The sequence below is a fragment of the Physeter macrocephalus genome, chromosome 4 (genome assembly GCF_002837175.3).
Source record: "Physeter macrocephalus isolate SW-GA chromosome 4, ASM283717v5, whole genome shotgun sequence".
NCBI classification, from domain to species: domain Eukaryota; kingdom Metazoa; phylum Chordata; class Mammalia; order Artiodactyla; family Physeteridae; genus Physeter; species Physeter macrocephalus.
The window spans coordinates 101,452,942-101,461,595 of record NC_041217.1 but is presented as its reverse complement, the minus strand read 5'-3'; the positions used below and the strand labels follow the sequence as shown (position 1 = coordinate 101,461,595).

General features: G+C 45.7%; 1 protein-coding gene across 1 annotated transcript in view; it reads left to right on the top strand.

The window, feature by feature from the left end:
* The first annotated feature begins 4,111 nt into the window (after positions 1–4,111).
* LOC114486057 (breast cancer anti-estrogen resistance protein 3 homolog) overlaps positions 4,112–8,654 on the top strand; it is a 37,941-nt gene continuing 33,398 nt past the window's right edge. Inside the window, exon 1 of the mRNA XM_028488175.2 lies at positions 4,112–4,280. The gene's annotated coding sequence lies outside the window, so the exon portion shown is untranslated. The remainder of the gene's footprint in view (positions 4,281–8,654) is intronic.

Below are 8,654 nucleotides of genomic sequence, written 5' to 3'. Positions count from 1 at the left end.
TCCAAGATACATTAAGTGAAAAATATAAGCAAAGTGAAGAACTATGGGTATAGCATGTTACTTTTTGTGTAGGAGTGGGGAATAACACACACACTTAGAGAAATTCTGGCAGCCACACATATTAAAAACAGTTGTTACCTATGGTGGGTGGGGACTGGCAGATGGGAGAAAGAGTTAAGAGGGGGACTTTTCACTGTATACCATTTAATATATATATAAAATGGTGTGTGTGTGTATGTGTATATAATTTGTGAACCATGTGTAATATATGAACCATATTACCCAATCAAAAGCTTATATTAAAAATACTCCTATGAGACTTCCCTGGTGGTGCAGTGGTTAGGAATCCACCTGCCAATGCAGGGGACACGGGTTCGAGCCCTGCTCCGGGAAGATCCCACATGCCGCAGAGCAACTAAGCCTGTGCGCCACAACTACTGAGCCTGTGCTCTAGAGCCCGCGAGCCACAACTGCTGAGCCCGCGAGCCACAACTACTGAAGCCTGCTCACCTAGAACCCATGCTCCACAACCAGAGAAGCCACCACAATGAGAAGCCCACGCACCACAATGAAGAGTAGCCCCAGTTCACCACAACTAGAGAAAGCCCGCGCACAGCAACAGAGACCCAACGCAGCCAAAAATAAATTAAAATTTTTTTTAACATCTTTATTGGAGTATAACTGTTTTACAATAGTGTGTTAGTTTCTGCTTTACAACAAAGTGAATCAGTTATACATATACATATGTTCCCATATCTCTTCCCTCTTGCGTCTCCCTCCCTCCCACCCTCCCTATCCCACCCCTCTAGGTGGTCACAAAGCATAAAATTTTTTTTAATTAAAAAAAAAAACACCTCCTATTGCTCATCCATGAATGTATTGATCACCTACTATGTGCTAGGCACTGGGGATACAAATGTGAAAGTAGTTGTGATGTGGTGGAAAGACCACTGAACTTGAAGTTAAAATATCTGATTCAAATTCTGACTCTGCTTCTCACTAGCTATGGATCTTGGCACATAGTAGGTAAACAACAAATGTTTGTTGAATGAATTTATAGTTGAAATTACTTAATCTTTCTGAGTCTGTTTCCTCCCATATAAATCAGGATAGAGATGCCTCCTATCTCACAGGGGTATTGTGAAGACAAATAATAGGATGTGTCATCAGTTCTAGTAATAGTTAATGAGAACTATTATATGCTAGGTACTTTCACATTTATTATTTCCTTGACTTCTAACATTTATTTACTCACTCACTCATGAGGAAATAGAGGGACTGAGAGGGATAGTGACTTGTGCAAGGCCTCTCTGGGTGTAAGTTGTCTTCTAGTCTTTATTGCTACCTCGCCATGGTGCGTCACTCAGTAGAAACTTTACCCATAGTAGGTGCTCAGGGAATTTTGAAAATCAAGAAAAACCAAAGTTTTACCACTGCTCTCAGTGACACTTCAGAGCAACAGGAAGTCAGTAAATGTCTTTCTAATAACTCAGTTTAGAAATGTACCAGCTAGTCTGTTTGAAATTCACTGCACTGAATACTTTGGGAAGATTGAACAAAAGTTAAAAGTTTATGCTTCTAGGGACTTCCCTGTGGTCCAGTGGTTAAGACTTCATCTTCCAATGCATGGGTTGAGGGTTCGATCCCTGGTCGGGGAGCTAAAATCCCACATGCCTTGGGGCCAAAAAACCAACACATAAAACAGAAGCAATATTGTAACAAATTCAATAAAGACTTTAAAAATGGTCCACATCAAAAAATCTTACAAAAAAAGTTTATGCTTCTAATGAGGCAGGAAAGATAAAGATGAACCCACAAAAACACCCATAAGGAAAAGGTAGAAACTGATTCTTGAGAATGCTGCACTTAGAATCTTGCAGCCTTGCCAATGGTTCTTTCTTAGGGAAATGAAAAGGATACAAAATATACCAACATGGCACAATTTAAAAAATATTTTAATTGGAGTAAAACATATGTATAGAGCAGTGCACAAACCAATCAATTTTTATAAAATGAGGAATAGTTATTTTTTATTAAATAGGACACATCTATGTAACCAGCACCTGGATCAAGAAATAGAATATTGGGCTTCCCTGGTGGCTCGGTGGTTGAGGGTCCACCTGCCAATGCAGGGGACATGGGTTCGAGCCCTGGTCTGGGAGGATCCCACATGCCGCGGAGCAGCTGGGCCCGTGAGCCACAACTACTGAGCCTGCGCGTCTGGAGCCTGTGCTCCGCAACAAGAGAGGCCGCAATAGTGAGAGGCCCACGCACCGCGATGGGGAGTGACCCCCGCTCTCCGCAACTAGAGAAAGCCCTCGCACAGAAACGAAGACCCAACGCAGCCAAAAATAAAAGAATAAATAAATAAATAATTTTTTTAAAAAAAGAAATAGAATATTACCAGCACCTAGAGACTCTTCTGGGTTCCCTTTCCATCACTACACACCCCTCAAGATAACCACTATCTTCACCTTTAACATCATAGATATCTTCTGGCTGTTTTTGAAGTTCACATGTACCCAGTTGTGTCCAGTTTCTTTCACTCAACATCATATTCATGAGAGTCATGCATCTTGTTGAGTGTAGACATAGTTCATTCATTCTTATAGTATTCTACAGAGTTTCTCTTCTGTTAATGGACATCTGGGTTGTTTCTTTGGGGCTGTTATAAAGAGAGATGCTATAAGCATTTTTGAACATGTCTTTTGGTGAATACGTGTATATATCTTTGTTGGGTATATAACTAGGGATGGAACTGGTAGGTCACAGACCATAAGTTAATTAGTAGATAATGCCAAACAGGTTTCTAAAGTGTTATACAAAATTCTCTAATTTTAGCTATTCTGGTGGGTGTGAAGGGAGATCACATTGCAACTTCAATTTGCATTTCTGGGATAGTTAATAAGTTGAGAACCTTTTCATATGTTTTTTGAATTTTTGAGAAATGCCTGTTTATCCCCTCTTGAAAAATGCCTGTTGAAATATTCTGCCTATTTTCAATTAGGTTTTTCTGCCTTTTTCTTGCTGATTTGTGAGTGTCCTTTATATATTCTATATAAGTCCTTTTTTTGGATATGTGTGTTGCAATTATCTTGTCTCACTCTGTGGCTTGCTTTTTCACTAATGGTGTCTTAGAATGAACAGGAGTTCTTAATTGTAATGTTATCCAATGATCAGTTTTTTTTCCTTTATGTTAGTGCTGTATATGTTTAAGAAGTCTGCCTACCTTAAGGTCATGAAGATGTTTTTTGATGTTTACTTTGGATGGTTTTATTGTTTTACCTTTTACAGTTAGAGTTAAAATCCTTCTGGAATAGATTTTTTGGTATGGTATAAGGTAGAGGTCAAGATTCTTCTTTTTTCTCCATGTGGGTGTTCAGTTGATCCAGCATCATTTACTGAAAAGACAGACCACCCTTTCCCCAGTGCAACACATCAGCATCTTGAATGTAAATCAAGTGACCATATAATATAGGTCTGTTTCTGGTCTCTCTATTCTATCGTCTATCCTTGCTGCTAATTACTATTTCTACAGCTTTATAATAGGTCTTTATATCTGGTAGTGTAAGTCCTCCACCAGACTCCAATTTTTTACCCCACCAAGCCATCTAGTACTGGAGTGCCACTTCCACCTCCCACTTGGCTTTCAATATGTCCAGGTGGGTGTGATTGATTTGCTTCTTCCCGTGGCTTGGTCATCTGTGGTTACCTGGTCTTTATCCCATCAAACCCCTTTAAACTGAAAGCCAGCCTGATGTCTGCAGACAAGCAAAGCAGATCTGCTGGGTAATGAAATAACGCGGGGAGGGGAGAGGAGTGCATTAGGTGGGGTTGTCTCTCGTGAGGCTTACAGTGAGGAAGTGGTCGATCTACACTTGAGGGCTGGCTTCTCGGGAGGTACGAGGAGAGCCAAACTCTAAAATCCGGGCAGAGGAGGGCAAGGCGAGGTCAGCGCATGTAAATGTCGCGGGGGGTTCTGCCAGGCTGCGCGAATAGGCTCGCCGGGGTGGGGCCGGGAAGCCGCAAATCACCAGTTGAGGGCCGGAGTGCGCGCTGCCGGCTTAGAGCCGCGCCTGCAGCTGCCGCGGCCGGGGCTGGGGCCTGGGCGGGAGCGGGAGCCGCAAACGCCGGGCGCACAGGAGAGCCGCGCGCGGGCTTCTCGGCTGGCGCGCCCCACCGATCATGAGCGCCTCCTGCTCCGGGAGCAGCCGCGGCTCAGGGCAGACGGTGCAGCGCCTCTGAGCCCCAGCCGGAGAGCCCGGGCGCCGCGCCGGGAGGTGAGTCTCCGCCGCGTGTCCCGCGGGCGTGCGGCTCCTCTCGGGGCGCCTCGGCCTCCCCCTCCCCTTGCAGGATGGACTGGGAAGTTTGTTGGCGAACTTCAGGCTATGGGGAAAGTGGAGCCGGCGCACCCCACCCCCAGCCGAGTTGGCGACTGGGGACTGGAGTGGCTGAATGGGGGACCGGGCTGCTCCCTTAGGGGCCTCTGAACCGGCCGGGATTCCCCAGGAGGGGCCCGCGGCGGGAGGCGGGAGGCGACGTGCGGCGAGCATCTCTGCTCTTTGCACTTGAGCGGCATCTTCCCGGGCGCTGGCCTCTCCGACCCCCTGCGCATCCAGCCGCGCCTCCTGGTCCCGTCTCTCTCTGCCCCAGAAGCTGGTGGGGGTCGAGGGATGCGAGGGCCGGGGAGGGGGAAGCCCTGGGCTTGGAGGAGGCGAGTTTCTCCACTAATCTCTTGGAAAGTTTGCAGGGAAAGCGAAGGAGCCCGCCCCGTAACTGTTGACATCTCCCTCCCTCGCTCCCTTTGTTGAGAAAGAATGAATAGTTGGTTGTGTCGCTCCCACTGCGTCGGAGAGGGGAGGGAAGGGGAGGTGAAGGCTGGGAAACAAGGGACGGTGGGCGAAACAGGCAGGAGGTTCCGGCCTCAGCCCGTCTTTCCTTACCCGCTAAGGCTGCCTCCACTTTAAAAGTTTGATCAGGTGTAGACGCTCGTCGGGGAGAAGTCAAGTGGGCTCCAAAGCAGCTGAGGAGCCGGCGTGTTTCTTGGAGGAACAACAGTGGGTCGTGGCTGGGGGTTGGGGGTGGAAAACTCTGGTTTTGGTTTTAACTCACTTGAAGCAACGTGCGAAGGTGAAAGATTGCTCGCCTAACCTCATGTCTGCTTTCATCTAAAGCCATTAGCTGAGATAGAAAGTAGAGCCATGCATTCAGAGATTCTTTTAAACCTTGACCCTTATATACCAAGGCTACACTGATCTCTCCAAGGAAAACACACCGGCGGAGGGAAGGTCAGTTGGAGGGCGGATAATCTCCCTGCTTGTTGCCAAGGAGTGAAGCGAGGTCCGGGAGGAAGGGGGAGCCCTCGGTGCTGGGGGCCGGGCTCAGAGAGTCCTAAGTGGCAAGGGGCTGCCCAGTTAATAATGGGGGGAAGCCACAGGCCAAGCAGTTGTACGTGAGTGTGCAAGGGGACGTATGGAATATAACGTAAACAACTTGCCATGCCAATGGCTCCCTCATTCCCTGACTCCAACTTTCCCTGAACTGCCTCTGAGAAGCCTGACATTTCCAGAATGACTAACCAAGATCTCAATCTCCTATTCATATAGAAAGGACTGCTTGTCAAATGGATGCTAATCTTAAGACCCTTATCATGTAGATCCTGTGCTGTGTTGCTTGCAATACAATCCATGGAAGAATTATTCATACTTCAATCATTTGGCTAGACTTCATAATTTACTTCAAAATAAAGGGATACTCTTAATTCCTAAACCCAAGCAAAACTTCATTCTTAGCGGATAAGCCAATTTTGTATGTGTGGTTTTTCCATCTCCTCTTCCTGTCTGCCTCTGCAGAGAGGATATAAAACTACAGATCTGGATTGTAAATTCTCTGTCATGGCCATAATGGGGCAGCGAGGAGGTTACGTTTTCAGAGTTTAAGATATGATAGAAAGTTCTTAAAGCCCACATCAGATGACCATCTGTGAATTTAACTTGAAAATATCTCATTTCAGAAGTAAAATAGAAAAATTCAAACAAGTGGGCTTCTTATCTCTGTCTCGACTTGCGTGTGATCATCAGTTTCTTTGAGACATCTTTATAAAGCAAGTGAGTCAGTCCTGCTGTTCACAAGCATTTCAGAGTACAGTCACTGACCGGGGTCAGGAAGGTAGCACATAGGTTGGGAGTGTGTCAGGCTCACTCTCATCCCTATCAAGATTTCAGCTCTTTGAACGTTCACATGGGTCTCGAGTTTTCATATCAAGATGTAGAGTCTTTGACCTTTGTATATATTTCAAGATCTTGTATTAGACTGAATCAGGACACTGTGTCTGTTTACCTGCACAGTAGAGAGAGGTGAAGTCGGTTGGCCAAAGTCTTACCTGGGCTTTTGTTTAAAGATGGCATATGAGCTCACTTAGTGTGCCTGTGTATCTATGCCCACATCCTACTTGGTTTGCTGTTGTTTCATATATTGCTCTAGGTTAAAACATTTCCCTCCTCACCCTTCCTGGTTGCAGTCTTCCCCAGAAGCAGTGACTTCATTTGTGAACTCTCTTTGTGATAGGGATACAATTACAAGCAAGACAGACATGGTCCCTGCCCTGCTTAGAGGAGACCTGCTATTTTTTGAATGCTTGCTGTATGTCAAGGGCTTACATACACAATCGCATTTACTTTTCACAACAACTCCATGAAATAGGTATTGTTAACCCATTTTTACAAATGAGAAACTGACTGTCAGAGAGGTTGAGTCACTTGTCCCAGGCCACACAGTAAGACATTGGCACAGTAGGGATTTGAACTTGTGCCTTACTTCAAAGCCTAGGTTCTGAGTCACACCGTGTTTGATTTAAAAAAATTAACTAGTACATAAGAAGCACATAATGACTAGGAACATCAAGACAGAAACATCCCCAAATGGAGAAAACATGGGAGCCAAAAACTTGAGACTTGAATTTAGTCTCTACTGTGCTCTTCCAACCACATGTTCCCACCTCAAGACCTTCACATTTGCCGAATCCCCTGCCTGGAACTCCATTTGATCCTCTTTTACTGGTTCCTTCTCTTTTTTCAGGTCTCACGTCATTGTTAACTCTTCAGAAAGGTCTTCCCAGACCACTGTAGTGTAAAATAGCCCTCCATCCCCAACAAGTGTACTCTATCATGTCATCCTCTTTCATGTTCTTTAGGGTACTTACGACTGGGATATTATCTAGTTTGTTGTCTTGTCTGCATTGGTTAGACTTCCCCATCACAGTGTAGGCTCCACAAGATCAGGACCTCATCTAGTTTTTTATATCCTCAGCTCTAGTACATTGTAAACTCTCGGAGACTATATATTGAGTGAATGAACGTTTATTTTCCTTATCTGGAAAAAGGGAGGGGCTTGAGTCTCTGAGATTCCATATCACATGCTGAGATTCTGCCTAGTGGTCAAATGGGGTTGTGGCTCCTCTGTCAGAATGGAAAGTACTACCTTGAACCTAGATTCCATGCACTTCCACCCCTGGATTTCCCCCAGGTTCCTGGAGTCTAGAAAAAAATAAAAGTAAATAAAACTCAAGTAGGAAACAGAGCAACCAACAGACTGCAAATGAGTTTCTTCCACCTATAATTCTCCCTTCCATTCCCTGCCCCACTTTAGTTTTTTTGTTGTTGTTTGTTTAAAGTTAGGTCTCTGGCCAGGGCCCACCTCCCCCATCATTGGATGATTCAAGCTTGACATAGGGCCCAGGCTGGAGCCAGTCTTTCCAAGTGACTAGACACAGGGCAAGGCTGTACTTTAACGGGAAAGAGTCCCAAGTTAGAGGCAGCAAGCTGTAGAGGAGAGCCTGGCCTGTGTATTTCCAATTTAACCGCAGCTGAGAAATTTAACTGTAACTCTGGAAACTTCAGCTTGGATGATCTTCTCCCTCTGGTAATTAAACCCTACTTCACATCCTTCAGGTCAGCATCCCTTCTTCCGGGAAGCCTTTCCTGGCTGCTAGATTAATCTAGGCCCCACTGTGCGTGCTCCCACGGCACTGGGAATCACCAACACGTATGGTCATTACTTACTGTCTGCTTCCTCTGCAGGGTAGGAACCTCGTGAGGGTAGTCGTTTGACACCGTCTCCAACACCCACACACAGTCCCTGCCACCCAGGAGGCCCTCCTTAAATGTGTGTTGAATGAAGAATGAGGGAACGCTTCTTTTGCCTGAGTGATGCTTTCTCATTGTTATTCTATTCTGTTACCCAGAAACTAATCTGGGTGCCAGTTGCTCTGTGCCAAAGAAACTCGCTTACCTGGTGGTCCTCAAACGTGGCTCCACAGTGAACAATACTAGGGGAGCTTTAACAAGACTGATGCCAGGGTCCTACCCACCGAGATTGTAATTTTGTTGGTCTGGCTCACGGCTTGGGTGTCGGTATTTTAAAAGCTTCTCCGAGGACTCTTATGTGCAGCCAGGTTGAGAGCTGCCGATTTAAGTTTTCAGAATTTAGCCCTTGCGTTGGTCCTTATAGGCTTGAAGCAGCCCAGGTGAGAGAGGGCAAGGATATAATTCATGGATATTGCATGGTTCCTGACAGTTTAAGAGGTACTTTTTTTTTTTTTTTTTCGGTACGCGGGCCTCTCACTATTGTGGCCTGTCCCGTTGCGGAGCACAGGC